The sequence below is a fragment of the Thermobia domestica genome, chromosome 2 (genome assembly GCF_964235325.1).
Source record: "Thermobia domestica chromosome 2, izTheDome1.hap1.1, whole genome shotgun sequence".
Classification (NCBI taxonomy): Eukaryota; Metazoa; Arthropoda; class Insecta; order Zygentoma; family Lepismatidae; genus Thermobia; species Thermobia domestica.
This window is the reverse complement of record NC_137455.1, coordinates 297,312,642-297,335,923: the sequence shown is the minus strand read 5'-3', so window position 1 is coordinate 297,335,923 and position 23,282 is coordinate 297,312,642.

The following is a 23,282-nucleotide window of genomic DNA, read 5'->3' as shown; positions in this document are numbered from 1 at the left end:
GATTCTTTAGAGCCAGTTTCTTGCTGTTTTGAGCGCGTATTTTCACGTTTTCGTCCCACTCAGATGGGACGAAAATGACCAAGAGTCCGCCACTATCGTATTTCAATGTCGTTAATTTCACATCGCGTACCCTTTTGTGCGCCTATTTCGACGTTTTGTGCGTCACTGGAAGACGGTCAAAATGGGCCTCGAAGGTGGGATGAAAATGACCCATTGCTCCGCCACTACCGAATTTCGAGGTCCTTCCTTTTGCATCGACTAGTGAATTTTCATACCGTTTCGTGTCCTCATTTCCACGTTTTATGCGTTACCGGAAGTGGGTCAAAATGGGCTTTGAAGATGGGACGAAAATGACCAAGAGTTCCGCCACTATTGAATTTCGAGGTCGTTAATTTCACATCGCGTACCCTTTTGTGCGCCTATTTCGACGTTTTGTGCGTCACTGGAAGACGGTCAAAATGGGCCTCGAAGGTGGGACGAAAATGACCTACTGCTCCGCCACAACCGAATTTTGTGGTCCTTCCTTTCGCATCGACTAGTGAATGTTTCCTGCCGTTTTGTGCCCTTATTTCCAGGTTTTGCACTTCACCAGAAGTGTGTCAAAATGGGCCTCCAAAGTGTGACGAAAATGACCCATTGTTCCGCCACTATCGAATTTGGAGGTCGTTTCTTTTGCATCGTATAGTGCCTGCTTTTACCATTTTATGCTCCTATTTCCAGTTTAGTGCGACAAGGAAAAGGGGTCAAAATGGCCTATTATTTATTCAAGGAACGTTCAGTACCTCATGTAAACAAATACACGTGATTGGTTGAACAGCCTTGGAACATGCATGCGACAGAAGAAAATAATCCATTGTTAAGCAAGATGTTCTTCAACATTTTTGTTGCTTATAAGGATCATTACCAGGAAATGCAATTTCCTTACACTTAAATAATGAAAATAAGACTGTATATAAGAACTAAATTGAATTAATGCAATAAAAGGGAATGCAAATGCGTAGAAAGTGGTTTTGATCACCCTTACTCGCGAATCACAGTTAAAAATATTGCCGTGTGCGAGGAATATGTAAAACACCAACAGGGTACAAACATGTGCTTCTCGAAGGAAGTACTGACCGATAGCCAATCATCCGATGAGTAGCGGAGTAATACCATTCTGCAATCTTTACATCAAGACCAGAAGGTTCGATGAATGAACTTTACAAGTATAGCGGAAAATCTTAATGCTGTTCAGTCATCATCGAATGTCAAGGTCGTTTCCTCCACATTTTTAATGCATGATTTGTGTCGCTTTGTGCATTAGTGGAAGTGGATTAAAATGGACTTTCAAAGTGGAATGAATATGTCTTTTTCTGCCATATTTGTAGGTCGTCTTTGACAAACTTTCGTTGGCGCACAAAACGTGAAAATATGCACAGAAACGGTAAAAGCATGCACTAAACAATGCAAAAAAAGCGACCTCGAACTTCCTCCTCGACCTCGACCTCGAAATTCGATACTGGTGCGAGAGTTGATCATTTTTCTTCCCACATTAAATGCCCATTTTGACCCACTACCATTGATTCACAAAACGTGGAAATAAGCTTACAAAACGATAGAAAACACGCACAAGACGATGTGAAGGAAACGACATCGAAATCGTTTCTGACGGAACAGCATTAACTTGTTCTTCCGCCATATTTGTAGGATAACATTGACCCATTTCCGGTGACGCAGAAAACGAGGAAATAGTGCACAAAACGACACAAAAATGGAAATTTAGCTTAATTACATGAACATTTTTTAGTTTGTAAGCTTAATTATATGGAAAAGTTTATACATTTTTCCTTTACGTTGGTCTACTTTACGTTGATTTGGGACTTTCAAATGTTATTCTTTTTTCCACTGAAAATGTGTGTAATTCAACAAGGAAATAATTATCAATGATAATTATAATAATTATCTATGTAATAGAATTCATTGTAATTTGGTCCATAACAAACACTTTACCATTTCGTACTAGCTGTTATGCCCGTTCTTCGCACGGATCAGATAAAATAGCAATGTAAACAAACTGAACAACGGGAGAACAATTAAGAAACATTTCTAAAATTGGATATATTTTGTGTGAATATATATCCAACAACGTACATGTGTTTTCATTGAGAAGGCAGATGGGGGCTGAATTTGAACGTAAACACTATCGGGGGTGTCACTATACATCTGAGCAACACCGATAAATATGGATTCGACACAAATATTGGTCATTTTCTGCTACTTTTACATGTCCCGGTGAATGCCCCCTCAGATTCCCTTGGTTCGAATTGTGAAAAAAATCTCCTCTGGCCCCCAACCAATACCGCGAAAATTATGAATGTGACACTAACATCTGCCATTTTCTGCTACTATTTACATATCCCGGTAAAAGCCCCTATTTTCTTCTGGTTCCAATTTTGAAGAAAACAACGCCTCTGGCAAGCAGCAGATGGGGTCTGTGTTTGGAAATCAACGCCTGTGGAAGTATCACCATTCATCTCAGCGACAGCGAAAACTATGGATTTGACACTAATATCGGTCATTTTCCATTATTTTTACATGTCTCACAATTCCCCGTCCCGGTGACTCCCGGCCAGCATACAATGGTGGTTAAATTTGAAAATAATCGCTAATGAAAGTATCACCATTGATCTCAGCCATCTCTAAAACTACGGATTTGACATCGGTCATTGTGGATTATTTTTACATGTCTCGTGATTCCCTTTATAATGCCCCCGTTCCTTAGCTGATGGGGGCTAAATGTGAAAGTAAACGCGGTCTTGAGTTTCACCATTGAGCTCAGCGACCCCGAAAACTATGGATTTGACATTAATATCGGTCATTTTCGATTATTTTTACATGTCTCGGAATTACTCCCTCTGATGACCCAAGGTCCGCATACAACGGTGGATGAATTTGAAAGTCATCGCTAATGGTAGTGTCACCATTGATATCAGCAACCGCGAAAACTATGGATTTGACACTAATATCGGTCACTTTGGATTACTTTTACGTTTCGGTATGCCCCTCCCCCCCGTTGACCCACGCCCTGCAGCCGAATACGGTGAATTTGGAAGTTAATGCGATCGGAGTTTCACCATTGATCTCAGCGACCAGAAAAACTATGAAATCGACCCTGATATCGGCCATTTTCTACTACTTTTACATGTCTCGGTAGACGCCTCCCTGAGACTCCCTGGTTCGAATTTTGTCAAAAACGCTTAGCCTTGGTGTGGGACTTGAACCAAGGTATCTTTGACCAACATTTGGTAACTCTCGGTCAACTTGTCTGGTCCACAAGCCGCACAAAGATAGACAGACACACGAACAAACTCTTTATTTTATTTATATTACAAAGGTCAGATTCGCCGTTATTGTAGAAATAATAGAGCGGTGGTTGAGCGATTGGTCGTAGAAATTCAAACGCCGATGAGTGATAATTTCATAGGCTTGTTTTATTACAAGTTTAAACTCTTTAGTTAGTAGAGAAGAGGGCGTGAATCATGGGTCAGAGTTGATGACAATGGGTTTTGGTGGGTCTGTGTGTCACAGTGGGTGAAAGTAGTTCATGGTGTGTGGCGGGTCAGAGTGGGTTATGGTGGGTCGTGTGTCACGACGGCTGGTGAGTCAATTGGTTGTTGCTAAAGTTTTCATTGCCCCACGCCCTCTCTGAACTACAGTGTTGAAAATTAATCAGTGAAAATCAATAGCAATTGATCAATCAATTGAAAATAATTGCTGTGGAAATCAATTGCAATTGAATTAATTGCCAATTAATTTCAATTGCAATTAAATGACTAAATTCAATTGCAGATAATTTCCACTGCAATTACTTTCAATCAATTGATTAATTGCAATTGAGTCTTCATTATTAATGGCCAAATGTAATTAACAATTAACCATTACTTACTTCAATTGTTAATTGCAATTAACAATTAAATTTACAGATTAATTGTTAATTGTTAATTCAATTGAAATTTGCCCAACACTGATTTTTATTATGCACTTTGCTCATTTAATGATTAATACCCTTATTTACTAATTTTTCAAATGTATTTAATTCGTAGGTATTTGTGAGCTCGCCATATGAATATCCTCAACAGCTAGCTAACCATTTCAGATACATAGCACGAAAGAATCCTAATGGTGTAGCATATTCAGTACGTTCCTCTCAAATAGTAAGCTCTCCAGGTTTAAGAACATTGACTCCTAAACAAAGGAACTGCTTATTCCCACATGAGAAGGAATTGTGCACAAGTCTTATCTACACTCGCGTGTCTTGCCAGTGGAGCTGTATATTTACAGGAGCAATTGAGAAATGCAGATGCTCGCCTCCGCTGTTTTATAATTCAGGTAAGTATAACCAAGTTTCATATTTCCTAATTTCAATATTAAACCACATTCCCCTTACTTTCATATTCTGCAAAATATAAACTCTAATTAATTTGAAAGAAGCTTTATGTTTCGCGTTCATATTTAAAATATCCAAGTTCTAGCTATCAGCACACATACATATAACTAGTTATATATATTACTTTGCGACCCCGTTATAATTTCTGGCCTGTAATAAGATTGTGTGGGAATTTTAATATACCTATTTTGGAGATCTCACGATATCCATCTATTTCTATAATAGTAGAATTTATTTCTTGTATACGGTGGATACAGTAACTTGCTGAAAGCGTATCGATTAAATCCAAATTTGGTCAGTTCATTCATATTACAAATAGCAAATCCGATTGGTCATATTGTTTCGAAATGGAGGAAGTTTTGCAATTATCAAAGTTCATAACTCCTTTAATTTTGGGTCATATGATAAAAAAGAAGTGAGTTCTAATTTTTGTTTAAAAAATCGGTAGATGTTAAAAGGAAGTCATTACAAATTTTAATTTTCTAGATGGTGCCGCTTTTTCGTACCTCATATTGTAGTGAATTTAGTATATTGTTGTGTATGTGTTCAGAACCACCAAAAACTTTTAAAGCAAGTTGTTTACATTTAAAATTTAGGAAGCAAATAAAACCTCACACCAAAAATATACCTCCATTGTGTCCAGTTTGCTGAAAAAGGGCTATTCGTTCACACATATACGTATCAGTATGCAGTTCTCATTAGTTTCGTATCGTACCTGTTTCATTTAAATTGATGTTTAGCTAACTCTGCACTTGATGAAAATATTTAGTAAACCTATTTGTTGTTGTTCTTAACAGTAGTGTAAGAAAAATATGGCTATCAGAACGAAATTTAACAAAAATATATTTAAAAACATTTCCGGTACTACATTCTAATTATACTTATCTCTTCCGCTTATCTTCGGTACCGCTATGAAAGCACCTCGTGGTCTCAATAGGGGTCGCGACCCCCAGCTTGGGAAACTGTTTTAATGGAGAGTAAAGACCTTTTTACATAATTCAGCTGAATCCACATCCTAAACCTAAAAACGGAAACCCAGATTTAAAATCTCAAATGAAATCTCAATGTATATTTCCTATTTAAATATTTCCGCATGTTCATACTATTCTTTCTATTTTAGAGTGTAAATTAGTATCTGATTGTGTTTGAAGACAATTATATTAGCACCTACGGAAACCAAAATAAAATATAGAATTTGCCTAATTGGATTACTTAAATCGAACAACAAAAATAAGAAAATCAACAAAAGTACATTTTATCCCTTATTAGTCAATTTTCTGTAACAAATGAGTATTTCCTTCTACGATATATGTAAAACGTATTGCGTTCCTCTATTATATACAAAAGTGTTCAGACACTCTCAAAGAAGCTTCACTTCTCTCTCCGCCACCTCGTTCACAGCAATTATACTTTTCAATGCTTCTAACCTACATTAAAAGTTTATCTTTTCAAGTCGCTAATAGTCCTTTCGGAAATTTAAATTTATTGAAAAGTACTGAAAGAAACATTCTTGATTTGCAACTAGTATAAAGAGAGGGAAGTGGTTTCCTTCCTGGATTCCATTTGCTCTACAAATCTCGTTATTTTTCTTGATTTATGAATCAGTGTATTTTGATGTCATGATTAAATTACTCATTTTCTCTTAATATATTTTGCCTTTTTGTGATAAATTCTAAGTTATAATATCTGAAGATAAGTAAAATAAGTTATTTAAAATTGTATTACTGTTTTCTGAATATCTTACCAAAACCATCTTGTCTCAAATGCAATCTCTCAGTTTTGCATTTTATATTTATGCTGTATAATTTATAGGAGACGGTAATGATAAGAATTAAGTCTTTCAGTTTAACGTCCGACGTTTATATCTTTTAGGCTAAGGAAGACTAATGATTAAGGCACGTAAATATTAATAGGAGAATTGGTTGAATGAGGTTTAGGGAGGAAAGAGAAGTGCCCCAAATAACCCACAAACACAATGTTATCTTCCAAAAACTTAGTTGGAGCGAGCTGAAATAAAACATGAGAACTTACACAAAAATGTGAGCACAATATTAATGAGTCAATTAATAATCTAATTCATAGATCTACCTCTTCGTACTACTATTATTTTCTGCTAAGAAACAAATTCAATTTAAATGGTTTTAATAGAAAGTGATGATCTCATTGGGCTTCTAAAATAGTCTGATGAGGTAACGCATAATTTTCAACTATATGATTTTAGTTTTCTTGTCAACTGAACTTCAGACAAATACATTTTAAAGCCTCAAATACATTTTGCTATCCCTGCTGTGCTCGCATCAAGAACATGAAGCTTCTTTAAGGGTAGTATCATGGACGACTATGACCTATTCTATTAATTCGTTGTAATTATATCATACTTGTTCCTGATAATGAGAACATGAATAAATTCCAGTATACTGACAGGTTTGCTGAACGTGTTACATTCATCATACTATGATCTTTTTTCATTATACATGGATTGCCAACTGTCTTTCATTTTTTTGAATTAGTTCATTTTAGATCTAGAAGTTGCATTCATTGATGCGTGGAAATAGTTTGATACCATTGATACGAAAAGATACTATGTTCATCCTATTCAAAAAACAATATGCCCATTGAATATTTTGTATTGAGCAGAACATTTTTGAAGTCCAACTTTGCAGTAAAGTAATTATGTCAAGTACGAGTGTTCAAGCCAACCTTATTAAAGTTGTTATTACGTTTATCATATAACATATGAAATGTGGTAGGTGTTGACAGAACGTCGATATATTTCATGTGAATGTTAAACACACATCAAGAAAATCGTGTGATGGAAATGAATCAGTTGTGTAGTGTATTTGTTTGCAGCTATTTGTCACAGGGGGTTTCTGCTCAATATCCTAGTTAGAGCATGTCATTTACTTTCTTGAAATGTAGACTGAGGTGAGAAGAGAGAATGCGGGTACAAACATAAAATATTCATAATCGAATCCTGATTCCAGATAGAAAACATACGTATACCAAAACCATGCAAACGAAAAAGTAAAGGTCACTACCTGTTACATCTAAGAGCCTAAATATAGTTTTAGTAGGAAGGCAGAATAAAATTCTTTCCATAGATTTCAGTTCAGTGCTCTGAAATTATATTTTTATTTGAAAGTGTTGAAGCTTTGGTTATTTTCATTTTCTCTCTTTCTCTTAACTATCTATCAATGTGCTGTATGTTGTGTGGGTGTGTGTGTTCCAATATACATCTAGAACTCCTGGAGCAATTTTAACTAATCATTCTACTCATATCAGTTGCACTTTGTAAAACAGGACTGTCGGAATAATATACTTTTATATACTTATGGGGAGTGGCAAAGTGATACCTACAAAAATGATCGAAAACGATCTATATTATTGTCGAATGCATAGTTGTTCGATTTCCTTAGATAAATAGTGTTGCTCGCAATACTATAACTCCGAATTAAAATCCCATTTGCAAACCGGCGTGTGGAGGACGTATGAAATCGAAGTCGATTAGTTTTCAATCTTGCTAAGGTAATTGGTTGCATTAATGATTCCTTGTAGGTCCAAGTTCAGACCCCAATGGTTGCAAGACCCCAATATATATATACACTATGTGATCAAAAGTGTAAGGACACCTGGCTGAAAATGACTTACAAGTTCGTGGCACGCTCCATCGGGACTGTTGGAATTCAACATGGTGCTGTCCCACTCTTACTCTTGATGACAGCTTCCACTCTCGCAGGCATGCTTTCAATCAGGTGCTGGAAGGTTTCTTGGGGAATGGCAGCCCATTCTTCAAGGATTGCTGAGGAGAGGTATCGATGTAGGTCGGCGAGGCCTGGCACGAAGACAGCGTTCCAAAACATCCCAAAGGTGTTCCATAGGATTCCAGTCAGAACTCTGTGCATGCCAGTCCATTACAGGGATATTATGGTCGTGTAACCACTCAGCCACAGGCCGTGCAATAAGAACAAGTGCTCGATCGTTTTGAAAGTTTGAATCGGAATCCCCGAATTGCTCTTCAACACTGTGAAGCAAGAAGGTGCTTAAAACATCAATGTAGGCCTGCGCTGTGTGAGTGAAAACAACAAGGGGTGCAAACCCCCTCCAAGAAAAGCACGACCACACCATAATACCACCACCTCCGAAGTGTACCATTGGCACTACACTCGCTGATAGATGACGATCTCCGGGCATTCGTCATACCCGCACCCTGCCATCGGATAGACACATTGTGCACCGTTATTCGTGACTCCACACAACGTTTTTCCACTGCTGAACCGTCCAATGTTTACGCTCCTTACACCAAGCAAGACGTCGTTAAGGCATTTAAATGTGTGATGTGTGGCTTACCAGAAGCCGCTCGACCATGAAATCCAAGTTTTCTGACCTCGTGCCTAACTGTCGTAGTACTTATAGTGGATCCTGCTGCAGTTTGGATTTAAGCATATTTTGGAAATAGACAATAGAGTTATCAAGAAAAGGCATTCCTTTCAGCCTGTTTTGGAATGAAGCTCGTATTAGTATTTTTTTGGAAATAAATAGTAAATGGAAATAGAGTCTTTTGGAAATAAAGATGGATTTTACATGCTATTTTTTCGGGAAAAATATGTTTTGGAAGCAGAAAAATATTGAACATTATATCTAGAGCCAATGAAGTACATATTGGCGTGCTTTACTCATTTTTGAAACAAATGTCTTTTAGCATGTTTGGAACTAAGCTTCTCAATTGTAATCTAAAAGTTTGAGTACCTATGGTTGTACCATTGATTATACATAACTTATCTATATATGACTCTCACTTGTTTTAAAAGAGCTAGGATGTAATAAAAAAGAAAAAAGGTTTAATACCTAATAACGAACAACGATACATACTATTCAGTAAAAATGCTGGAACTATCAAATTAATATTAATAGACTCATTTAGACTTATGACATGTAGTTTCGAAAAATATTATCAAACATAACAACAGAACGAATGGGTCATACAAAACACTTGTATTCTGTTGGATAGCAATTCAAACTTGTAATAAGAAATTGTGTTTACCCGTATGATTATGCTAGTGACTGGGATAGGTTTAGGCAGAGAGAATTACCACCAAAGACAGCATTCCTCAACAAGCGTACCAACACAGATATAAACGATGAGGATTATGAGCATGAAAAACAAGTATGGGAAACATTTAAACTTAATAAACTCGAACAATACCATGACTTACATCGAAAAACGGATGTGTTGTTATCAGCAGATGTATTTGGGATCTTTAGAGAAACATGCCTTAAACTTGATGGTCTTGATTCAGCTTGGTATATGTCTGCCCCAGTTTTAGCTCGGGATGCATGTTAAAGATGACAAATATAAAACTAGAGCAACTAACATATTATGATACGGTATTGATAGTAGAGAAAGGAATAAGCGGTGGAATTAGCCAATATTCCAAAATATATGTGAAAGCAAACAATATGTATATGGAAGATTACGATGAGAATAAATAAGAGTTTTACATTATGCACTTAGATGCCAATAACATTTACGGCTGGGCTATGAATCAATATCTATCGTATATTGAATTTATATTTTTAACCTAAGACGAGATAAGAGAAATAGATTTCACAAGTATACCTGATAATTCCGATACTGGTTACATATTAGAAGTAGATCTTGAGTATCCCAAGGAAAAACATTACTATCACGAAGACTATCCATTACCTTCTCACAATATGTATCCACTTGATTCATAACAATCAAAGCTATTAACAACCCTACATGATAAAGAAAAATATGTGATTTACTATTGAAACGTAGAACAATGTCTTTCACTTGGATTGAAACTTAAGGAAATACATAGGGTAAAAAGAGATTGAACAAGAAGATTGGCTAAAGAAGTACATAGTTTTAAACACACAGATGAGAGCTAAAACAACAAATGATTTTGAGAAAGACTTTTATAACCTCAAGCATAATTTAGTATTCGAGAAGAAAATGGAGAATACTAAAGAGATTTAAGCCAATAAAAATAAGATATGACCCAGCAAGTATAGAAAATGTAATTGCTAAACCGAATTTTAAAAATAAAATGATTTATGTAGAGAATCTATATGCAATATTAATGAGTAAAACGAAATTGACTTTCAATAAAAGATATACGTTGGAATGGGTATCTTAGACCTATCAGGGTATTCAATGAATGACTTCCATTGTAATGTGATGAAACCAAAATATCAAAACAAAATAGGAGTATGTTACACCGATACCAAAAGCTATATTTACCATATTCAAGCAGAAGATGTGTACGAAGACATGAAAAACCATATTGATATCTTTGGCACAAGTGATTACTATCAGGATGAGAGAACAAAATACCCCAGACCAATAAAGAAAATATTTGGTTGATGAAGAGGAGGTTAAAGGTACCATTGTAAAGGAACTTATAGGTCTAAAATCTAAGATGCACTCTATAAAAGCATCTCAAATTGATCTAACAGTCAAAGACTTTAAAGGTAAGTTTGATAATGAAAATGTTGTAAGAAAGCCAAAGGTGTAAAGGAAGGTGTTGTATTTGTAAAACATTGTCTCATATAGGTTTTGCGGTTAGAGCATTTAATAAAAAGCGTCCGGAATCGACTCCCACTACCAGTTTTATTATAAAAGCTTCCACTATGAAAGTATTTTCACAAAATACTATACAAATTAATCGCTCTAGAATCAAAGGTTATTTATAGGTGGTCTTTGTCCGTAAGGTTGCAGACAAGATCTCCAACAGAGCCCCGTAGCAGGCTAAGAGGAGTGGAAATAAGGAACCAATGCTCCGTAGCAGGCAGAGCTAGGTTAAGTGGCAAACATAGCCCCGTAGTAGGCTAAGGGGCTGCGGTTAGGATTCCCAGACAGAGCCCCGTAGCAGGCTAAGCCAGGAGATAGGATAGGCGTAGTAGACGAGAGGCCTGGGGTTAGAATACTCCAAAAGTCCCGTAACAGACTAGAGGAGGGTCACCAGAAAACTGGCACTGAATTGCCCTGGTACATCCAATTTATAGGGTCCTTTGTGTGGCTATGGCGCTACTGCTCCGATGTGGTCTTCTGCTCCGTGGGAGGAGCCAGAAGCTGTCGTCTGTATGTGACTGTAGATCCATCTGGTGGCAGATCCTCTTGCTAAACCACGTGGTGGTGTTTGTAAACACTGATGCGTGGAATTGTTTGTTTACATCACATAGGATATGGTGTTTGTTTAAAAAAATAAGCCGAAGTGCTATTTTTCTTTTTATGCGGGTTGGCAACACTGAGATATCACACAAAAAATCACTAAAATATTAATAACACTTGTAACACTGAAAAAAACACTTATAGGAGCAGTAATAACATGGCGGAAGAAAGCACTAAACAGTTAGTCCATAATCACAGGCAGGATTGGTGCATTTTAATGTCACTTCATTTCCCTCGAGGTAGGGCTGTTTTAAGCGTTGGCTTAATACACATATATGGGTTCACTTACAGTGAGTGGTGTTGGAGCCTGTAATGTCGGTTGCTCCTTAGTCATGTTATTGGTATTAAATGTGTCCATCGGAATTGGAGGAGATATTTCTAAGCGAGGCGTTTTGGATATTTTTGGTATCGAGCTAAGACGGATATATAGTATATATAAAATGATAAGAGTTATAAGTACTAAAAATGTGCTATGGACACAGAGATAGAAAGATAATTTATATTGGAAAGTTCGTGATTCGAACGGCATGATTTCTTGGTTATTCTGTATAGGGTGTAAAAGTTTCTAAAATATATGCACTAAAGATAGGTATATTTCTATAAAATAATATAATTTTAAATGCTAATGATGATGATAATGATGGTTCAGGATTCCTGGTCATCCTGTATAATTTTCAAGTTGCATAATGTCGGTGACAATATGTAGTTCACAGAGGAAAAGAAAAAAATATCGATGAAAATGTAGAATTAAAAGTTAGCTGTCCTTGTAAAGATCAGTTGGCTTTTAAATGCGGAAATGCAGATCTCAGCATTCTTTCATTCAGTTGAAGGATAATGAATCAGCTTTTTATAATCTTTCATTCAGTTGGAGAATAATGAATCAGCTTTTTATAAAGTAAAGAGGAAATGAATGTTTGTATCGTTATGAAAAGTGTTTTTATCCGTTTGAAATGTTGTCTTCGTATTTTCTTCATCCTAGTGGTGAGTATTTTATTTATCTTTTAAGAAGTGAGAATGATTAAAATGCTTTTATGTTATTCAATGTTCTTTGCCAATTGAGTTAAATAATTTAGATGCGTTTAATTAGTTATCATGCTCTTTTCTTTTCGTGCTGCCAATTGATGAAGAGAAATATCTAAACGATTAGATATTCCAGATAATATAGTATATCTTGCTCTCTACCGTGGCTATTATATACATTTTTATTTTAAAAAAATCGTCGCTGGTGTAGAAAATAAAAAGAACTTATTTATTCTTGTTTTATGTCTTCTCTATTTTCATAAAATGGCTTAATTCGGTCTACTGAAATCTCCTGTATTGTTTGACGATATGAGTCTGGAAATTTGATCTTATAAAGATTAGGGTTAACTCTTGATAATTTCTAGAGGTCCTACATATTTGGATGAAAATGATTCTGGTATCCCAATTTGACGATTGGGAAAAAATACAAGCCCTTTCTGGCCCTTATCAAAATTAGTTTGTTGATGTCTGCAGTCAAAATATCTTTTCTGTTTCAAAATATGTTATAACTTGCGATTAAATTATTCTTTACGATCCCTCGTATGTTATTGAAATGTTCTCTGTTGACCCATAACGTCGGAGTTGATGGTAATGCTATATCAGAGATGGTCTTAGGTTCATATCCATGCATAAGAAAAAAACTTGAATATTTAGTTCCGGCTTGTACGAAGTATTAATTGCGAAAATTATGTATGGAATTAGTTTCGGCCAATGATTTTGATTTTCCTGTACAAAAAAAATTAAGAGCGTTCTGTATGATTCTGTGGAACGTTTCCACTACACCAAGATTTTTGTGGTCATACACTGGACAAAATTTAAATTCAAAATTGTAGAATTTTGCTAGGTTCTGCAGCCTCTTAGCGTTATGTACAGGGTGTCTGTCCAAATACAGGTATGAAAAAGCTCCGCATTTAAGAATAATGTCATATATAAGAAATTGTTCAATTTCTTCTGCTGTGATGTTTCAACGACTCTGGTGACACAATATTGCGTGGACATTTCAACACCAACTAGTATGTGTTTGAATTTTCCGTATCCGACCGGCACCCGGCCAATTGAATAGTACTGAAAGGCAGTGGCAATGGGTTTAGATGGGTGATGCTGCAATTGGCCCGATGGTTTAGCTGGTAACTTCTTGAGACTTTGGCAAAGATTGCATGTCTTTATTCGATTGGCTATGTAAGCTTTCATATTAGGAAAATAGTATTTCCTAAGTGCAGACTGATATTTCTTGGTATTACCGAAGTGCGGTGCCATTGGGTTGTTATGGATAGCTTCGAACCATTTGCCTAGTAAAGATTTCGGTACGCAAAGTAAATACAGCATCCTAATTGAGGGTGTTGCTGAGTCCTATATAACAATCCATTTTTAAGAGAAAAGTATTTCGCCGTACGGAGTGTAGATAATTTGTTAGGTTCTTTATTTTCCAATACAGTAATGATGTCCGGAAATTAAGGGTCCTTCCTTTGTTCATCACTTCCGGTACGAAGTTATAAGGTTTTTAGAGTTGAAGCCTGGAGAAACGGAAACCTCCTAAAGTGAAATTTCGAAACGAAACCTATACCATTCGTTTGTGCTATGCTTGTGCCTGAATGTACCGCAAAAATTTTCGTTTGTACGACTTCCGGTACGAAGTTATAAGAGTTTTGAAGGGGACGGCTGGAGAAACGGCAGGCTCCAACCTTGGAATTTAGAAACAAAAACTATGCCAATCGTTTGTGCTACGTTTGTGATGGAATGTAAGGCACAAAATTTTCGTTTGTACCACTTCCGATACAAAGTTATAAGGGTTTTACAGTGGGGGGCTGGAGATACGGCAGCCCCCACCAAGGAATTTTAAAACAAAACCTATGCCAATCGATGTGCTACGTTTGTTCCGGATTGTACGGCAAAAAGTTTCGTTTCTACCACTTCCGGAACGAAGTTATAAAAGATTTAAAGTGGGGGCTGGGGAAACGGAAGCCCCGCAACCTAACAATTTCAAAACAAAACCTATGGAAATGCTAGGTCTGTGCTACGTTTGTGCCGGAATGTACCGCAAAAGTTTTCGTTTGTACCACTTCCGGTACGAAGTTGTAAGAGTTTTAATGTGGGGGCTGGGAAAACGGCAACCCCCTACCTTGGAATTTCGAAACAAAACCTCTGCCAATCGTTTGTGCTACGTTTGTGCCGGAACGTACCGCAAAAACTTTGGTTTGTACCACTTCCGGTACGAAGTTATAATGGTTTTAATGTGGGGGTTTGAGAAACGGCAGCCTCCAAACTTGGAATTTCCAAACAAAACCTATGCCAATCGTTTGTGCTACGTTTGCGCCGGAATGTACCACAAAAAGTTTCGTTTGTACCATTTCCGGTACGAAGTTGTAAGAGTTTTAAAGTGGAGGGGCTGGGGAAAGGGCAATCCCCTACCTTGGAATTTCGAAACGAAACCTATGGCAATCGTTTGTGCTACGTTTGTGCCGGAATGTAAAGCAAAAATTTTCGTTTGTACCACTTCGGGTACGAAGTTATAAGTGTTTTAAAGTGGGGGATAGGGAACGGCAGCCCCCCATAGGAATTTTAAAATAAAACTTAGGCCAATCGTCTGTGCTAGGTTTGTGCATGAATGTAAAGCAAAAATTTTCGTTTGTATCACTTCCGGCACGAAGTTATAAGGGTTTTAAAGTGGGGGGCTAGGGAACGGCAGCCCCCCCGTAGGAATTTCAAAACAAAACTTAGGTAAATCATTTGTGCTTCGTTTGTGCCGGAATGTACCGCAAAAATTTTCGTTTCTACCACCTCTGGTACGAAGTTATAAAGATTTTAAAGTGGGGGGCTGGTGAAACGAAAACCCCCTAAAATGAAATTTCGAAACGAAACATATACCAGTCGTTTGTGCTAGATTTGTGCCTGAATGTACCGCAAAAATGTTCGTTTGTATCACTTCCGGCACGAAGTTATAAAGGTTTTAAAGTGGGGGGCTGGAGAAACGGCAACCTCCAACATAGGAATTTAGAAACAAAAACGATGCCAATCCTTTGCGCTACACTTGATCCGGAATGTAAGGCAAAAAATTTCGTTTGTACAACTTCCGGTACGAAGTTATAAGGGTTTCAAAGTGGGGGGCTAAGAAACGGCAGCCCCGCCTAGGAATTTCAAAACAAAACCTACTCCAATCGTTTGTGCTACGTTTGTGCCGGATTGTACCGACAAATTTTCGTTTCTACCACTTCCAGTAGGAAGTTATAAGGGATTTAAAATGATTGCTGGGGAAACGGCAGCCCCCCACCTAGGAATTTCAAAACTAAACCTATGGCAATCATTTGTGCAGGAATGGACCGCAAAAACTTTCGTTTGTACCACTTTCGATACGAAGTTGTAAGAGTTTTAATGTGGCGGCTGGGGAAACGGCTACCCCCCACCTTGGAATTTCGAAACAAAACCTATGCAAATCGTTTGTGCTACGTTTGTGCCGAAATGTACCGCAAAAATTTTCGTTTGAACCACTTTCGGTACGATGTTATAAGGGTTTTAAAGTGGGGGGCTGGAGAAACGGAAACCTCCTAAAGTGAAATTTCGAAACGAAACATATGCCAATCGCTGTGCTAGGTTTGTGCCTGAATGTACGACAAAAATTTTCGTTTGTACCATTTCCGGCACAAAGTTATAAGGGTTTTAAAGTGGGGGCTGGAGAAACGGCAGCCTCTAACCTTGGAATTTAGAAACAGAAACTATGCCAATCGTTTATGCTACGCTTGCGCCGGAATGTAAGGCAAAAATTTTCGGTTGTACCACTTCCGGTACGAAGTTACAAGGGTTTCAAAGTGTGGGGCTAAGGAAACGGAAGCTCCAACTAAAAATTTCAAAACAAAACCTATGCCAATCGTTTGTGCTACGTTCGTGCCGGATTGTACCGCAAACATGTTCGTTTGTATCACTTCCGGCACGAAGTTATAAGGGTTTTAAAGTGCGGGGCTGGAGAAACGGCAACCTCCAACCTTGGAATTAGAAACAAAAACTTTGCCAATCGTTTGCGCTACACTTGTGCCGGAATGTAAGGCAAAAAATTTCGTTTGTACAACTTCCGGTACGAAGTTATAAGGGTTTCAAAGTAGGGGGCTAAGAAACGGCAGCCCCGCCTAGGAATTTCAAAACAAAACCTACTCCAATCGTTTGTGCTACGTTTGTGCCGGATTGTACCGAACAAATTTTCGTTTCTACCACTTCCAGTAGGAAGTTATAAGGGATTTAAAATGATTGCTGGGGAAACAGCAGCCCCCACCTAGGAATTTCAAAACTAAACCTATGGCAATCATTTGTGCCGGAATGGACCGCAAAAACTTTCGTTTGTACCACTTTCGATACGAAGTTGTAAGAGTTTTAATGTGGCGTCTAAGGAAACGGCTACCCCCTACCTTGGAATTTCGAAACAAAACCTATGCCAATCGTTTGTGCTACGTTTGTGCCAGAATATACCGGAAAAATTTTCGTTTGTACCACTTTCGGTACGATGTTATAAGGGTTTTAAAATGGGGGCTCGAGAAACGGCAGCCCCCCACATAGGAATTTCAAAATAAAACTTATCTCAATCGTTTGCGCTACATTTGTGCCGGATAGTACCGCAAGAGTTTTCGTTTCTACCACTTCCGGTACGAAGTTATAAGGGTTTTAAAGTGGGGGCTGGAGAAACGGAAACCTCTTAAAGTGAAATTTCGAAACGAAACATATGCCAATCGTTTGGGCTATGTTTGTGCCTGAATAAACCGCAAAAATTTTCGTTTGTATCACTTCCAACACGAATTTATAAGGGTTTTAAAGTGGGAGCTGGAGAAATGGCAGCCTCCAACCTTTGAATTTACAAACAAAAACTATGCAAATCGTTTGTGCTACGTTTATGAAGGAATGTAAGACAGAAATTTTCGATTGTACCACTTCCGGTACGAAGTTGTAAGAGTTTTAATGTGGGAGCTGGTGAAACGGCAACCTCCTCCCTTGGAATTTCGAAACAATACCTATGCCAATCGTTTGTGCTACGTTTGTTCCGGAATGTACCGCAAAAACTTTCGTTTTTACCATTTTCGGTACGAAGTTATAAGGGTTTTAAAGTGGGGGGCTAGAGAAACGGCATGCTCCAAACTTGGAATTTTAAAACCAAACCTATCCCAATCGTTTGTGCTACGTTTGTGAAGGAATGTAAGGTAAAAATTTTCGTTTGTACCACCTCTGGTACGAAGTTATAAAGATTTTAAAGTGGGGGCTAGTGAAACGGAAACCCCCTAAAATGAAATTTCGAAATGAAACATATGCCAATCGTTTGTGCTAGGTTTGTGCCTGAATGTACCGCAAAAATGTTCTTTGGTATCACTTCCGGCAGGAAGTTATAATTGTTTTAAAGTGCGGGGCTGGAGAAACGGCAACCTCCAACCTTGGAATTTAGAAACCAAAACTATGCCAATCGTTTGCGCTACACTTGTGCCGGAATGTAAGGCAAAAATTTTCGTTTGTACAACTTCCGGTACGAAGTTATAAGGGTTTCAAAGTGGGGGGCTAAGAAACGGCAGCCCCACCTAGGAATTTCAAAACAAAACCTACGCCAATCGTTTGTGCTACGTTTGTGCCGGATTGTACCGAACAAATTTTCGTTTCTACCACTTCCAGTAGGAAGTTATAAGGGATTCAAAATGATTGCTGGGGAAACAGCAGCCCCCCACCTAGGAATTTCAAAACTAAACCTATGGCAATCATTTGTTCCGGAATGGACCGCAAAAACTTTCGTTTGTACCACTTTCGATACGACGTTGTAAGAGTTTCAATGTGGCGGCTGGGGAAACGGCTACCCCCTACCTTGGAATTTCGAAACAAAACCTATGCAAATCGTTTGTGCTACGTTTGTGTCGGAATGTACCGCAAAAACTTTCGTTTGTACCACTTTCGATACGAAGTTGTAAGAGTTTTAAGGTGGTGGGGCTGGGGAAAGGGCAATCCCCTAACTTGGAATTTCGAAACGAAACCTAAGGAAATCGTTTGTCCTACGTTTATTCCGGAATGTTCCGCAAAAAACTTTCGTTTTTACCACTTTCGGTACGAAGTTATAAGGGGTTTAAAGTGGGGGCTGGGGAAACGGCAGTCCCTACATGGGAATTTCAAAAGAAAACTTATGTCAATCATTTGTGCTACGTTGTGCCGAAATGTACCGCAAAAATTTTCGATTGTACTACTTTCGGTACAGAGTTATAAGGGTTTTAAAGTGGGAGGCTGGTGAAACGGAAACCTCCTAAAGTGAAATTTCGAAACGAAACATATGTCAATCGTTTGTGCTAGGTTTGTGCCTGAATGTACCACAAAAATTTTCGTTTGTACCATTTCCGGCACGAAGTTATAAGGGTATTAATGTGGAAGGCTGGAGACACTGCAGCCCGAAACCTTGGAATTTAGAAACAAAAACTATGCCAATCGTTTATGCTACGCTTGAGCCGGAATGTAAGGCAAAAATTTTCGGTTGTAGCACTTCCGGTACGAAGTTACAAGGGTTTCAAAGTGTGGGGCTAAGGAAACGGCAGCTCCACCTAGGAATTTCAAAACAAAACCTATGCCAATCGTTTGTGCTACGTTCGTGCCGGATATTACCGCAAAAATGTTCGTTTCTACCATTTCCGGTAGGAAGTTATAAGGGATTTCAAGTGATTGCTGGGGAAACGGCAGGCCCCACCTACGAATTTCAAAACAAAACCTATGGTAATCGTTTGTGCTACGTTTGTGCCGGAATGTACCGCAAAAGTTTTCATTTCTACCACTTCCGGTACGAAGTTTTAAGAGTTTTAATGTGGGATCTAGGGAAACGGCAACCCCCTACCCTGGAATTTCGAAACAATACCTATGCCAATCGTTTGTGCTACGTTTGTTCCGGAATGTACCGCAAAAATTTTCGTTTGTACCACTTTCGGTACGAAGTTATAAGGGTTTTAAAGTGGGGGGCTGGAGAAACGGAAACCTCCTAATGTGAAATTTCGAAACGAAACCTATACCAATCGTTTGTTCTAGCTTTGTGCCTGAATGTACCGCAAAAATTTTCGTTTTTACCACTTCCGGTACGAAGTTATAAGGGTTTTAAAGTGGGGAGCTAAGGAAACGGCAGAGCCCCACATAGGAATTTCAAAATAAAACTTATCTCAATCGTTTGTGCTACCTTTGTGCCGGATAGTACCGCAACAATTTTCGTTTGTACCACTTCCGGTACGAAGTTATAAGGGTTTTAAAGTGGGGGGCTGGGGAAAAGGAAACCTCTTAAAGTGAAATTTCGAAACGAAACCTATGCCAATCGTTTGTGCTAGGTTTGTGCCGGAATAAACCGCAAAAATTTTCGATTGTACCACTTCCGGCACGAAGTTATATGGGTTTTAAAGTGGGGGGGCTGGAGAAACGGCTGGCTGCAAACTTGGAATTTCCAAACCAAACCTATGCCAATCGTTTGTGCTACATTTGTGAAGGAATGTAAGGAAAAATTTTCGTTTGTTCCACTTCCCGTACGAAGTTCTAAGAGTTTTAATGTGGGGACTGGGGAAACAGCAAACTCCTATCTTGGAATTTCGAAACAAAACCTATGCCAATCGTTTGTGCTACATTTGTGCCGGAATGTACCGCAAAAACTTTAGTTTTTGCCACTTGCTGTACGAAGTTATAAGGGTTTTAAAGTTGGGGCTGGGGAAAGGGCAGCCCCCACATAGTAATTTAAAAACAAAACTTATTCCAATCGTTTGTGCTACGTTTGTGCCGGAATGTACGCAAAAACTTTCGTTTGTACCACTTCCGGTACGAAGTTATAGGGGTTTCAAAGTGGGAACGAAGAAACGGCAGCCCCACCTAGGAATTTCAAAACAAAACCTACGTCAATCGTTTGTGCTACGTTTCTGCCGGATTGTACCGAAGAAATTTTCGTTGCTACCACTTCCAGTAGGAAGTTATAAGGGATTTAAAATGATTGTTGGGGAAGCGGCAGCGCCCCACCTAGGAATTTCAAAACTAAACCTATGCCAATCGTTTGTGCCGGAATGGAACTCAAAAACTTTCGTTTTTACCACTTTCCATACGAAGTTGTAAGAGTTTTAATGTGGCGGCTGGGGAAACGGCAACCCCGTACCTTGGAATTTCGAAACAAAACCTATGGTAATCGTTTGTGCTACGTTTGTGCCAGAATGTACCTAAAAAATTTTCGTTTGTACCACTTCCGGTACGAAGTTATAAGGGTTTTAAAATGGGGGCTCGAGAAACGGAAACCTCCTAAAATGAAATTTCGAAACGAAACCTATACCAATCGTTTGTGCTATGTTTGTGCCTGAATGTACCGCAAAAGTTTTCGCTGTACCACTTCCGGTACGATGTTATAAGGGTTTTAAAGTACGGGGCTGGAGAAGCGGAAACCTCCTAAAGTGAAATTTCGAAACGAAACCTATGCCAATCGTTTGGGCTAGGTTTGTGCCTGAATGTACCGCAAAAATTTTCGTTTGTACCACTTCCGGTACGAAGTTATAAGGGTTTTAAAGTGGGGGGCTAAAAAAACGGCAGCCCCCCACATAGGAATTTCAAAATAAAACTTATCTCAATCGTTTGTGCTACATTTGTGCCGGATAGTACCGCAAGAGTTTTCGTTTCTACCACTTCCGGTACGAAGTTATAAGGGTTTTAAAGTGGGGGGCTGGAGAAACGGAAACCTCTTAAAGTGAAATTTCGAAACGAAACCTATGCCAATCGTTTGTGCTAGGTTTGTGCCTGAGTAAACCGCAAAAATTTTCGTTTGTACCACTTCCAACACGAATTTATAAGGGTTTTAAAGTGGGAGCTGGAAAAATGGCAGCCTCCAACCTTTGAATTTACAAACAAAGACTATGCCAATCGTTTGTGCTACGTTTGTGAAGGAATGTAAGGCAGAAATTTTCGATTGTACCACTTCCGGTACGAAGTTGTAAGAGTTTTAATGTGGGAGCTGGTGAAACGGCAACCTCCTCCCATGGAATTTCGAAACAAAACCTATGCCAATCGTTTGTGCTACGTTAGTTCCGGAATGTACCGCAAAAACTTTCGTTTTTACCATTTTCGGTACGAAGTTATAAGGGTTTTAAAGTGGGGGGGCTATAGGAACGGCATGCTCCAAACTTGGAATTTCCAAACCAAGCCTATCCCAATCGTTTGTGCTAGGTTTGTGCCTGAGTAAACCGCAAAAATTTTCGTTTATACCACTTCCAACACGAAGTTATAAGGGTTTTAAAGTGGGGGGCTGGAGAAACGGCAACCTCCAACCTTGGAATTTAGAAACAAAAACTATGCCAATCGTTTGCGCTACACTTGTGCCGGAATGTAAGGCAAAAATTTTCGTTTGTACAACTTCCGGTACGAAGTTATAAGGGTTTCAAAGTGGGGGGCTAAGAAACGGCAGCCCCACCTAGGAATTTCAAAACAAAACCTACTCTAATCGTTTGTGCTACGTTTGTGCCGGATTGTACCGAACAAATTTTCGTTTCTACCACTTCCAGTAGGAAGTTATAAGGGATTTAAAATGATTGCTGGGGAAACAGCAGCCCCCCAGCTAGGAATTTCAAAACTGAACCTATGGCAATCGTTTGTGCCGGAATGGACCGCAAAAACTTTCGTTTGTACCACTTTCGATACGAAGTTGTAAGAGTTTTAATGTGGCGGCTGGGGAAACGGCTACTCCCTACCTTGGAATTTCAAAAGATAACTTATGCCAATCATTTGTGCTACGTTTGTGCCGAAATGTACCGCAAAAATTTTCGTTTGTACTACTTTCGGTACAAAGTTATAAGGGTTTTAAAGTGGGAGGCTGGTGAAACGGAAACTTCCTAAAGTGAAATTTCGAAACGAAACATATGCCAATCGTTTGTGCTAGGTATGTGCCTGAATGTACCACAAAAATTTTCGTTTGTACCATTTCCGGCACGAAGTTATAAGGGTTTTAAAGTGGGGGGCTGGAGAAACGGCAGCCTCTAACCTTGGAATTTAGAAACAAAAACTATGAATTTCGTTTATGCTACGCTTGCGCCGGAAGGTAAGGCAAATATTTTCGGTTGTAGCACTTCCGGTACGAAGTTACAAGGGTTTCAAAGTGTGGGGCTAAGAAAACGGCAGCTCCACCTAAAGATTTCAAAACAAAACCTCTGCCAATCGTTTGTGCTACGTTCGTGCCGGATTGTACCGCAAAAATGTTCGTTTGTACCATTTCCGGTACGAAGTTATAAGGGATTTCAAGTGATTGCTGGGAAAACGGCAGCCCCCCACCTACGAATTTCAAAACAAAACCTATGGTAATCGTTTGTGCTACGTTTGTGCCGGAATGTACAGCAAAAGTTTTCGTTTCTACCACTTCCGGTACGAAGTTTTAAGAGTTTTAATGTGGGAACTAGGAAAACGGCAACCCCCTACCATGCAATTTCGAAACAATACCTATGCCAATCGTTTGTGCTAGGTTTGTTCCGGAATGTATCGCAAAAGTTTTCGTTTGCACCACTTCCGGTACGAAGTTGTAAGAGTTTTAATGTGGGGGCTGGGAAAACGGCAACCCCCTACCTTGGAATTTCGAAACAAAACCTCTGCCAATCGTTTGTGCTACGTTTGTGCCGGAACGTACCGCAAAATCTTTGGTTTGTACCA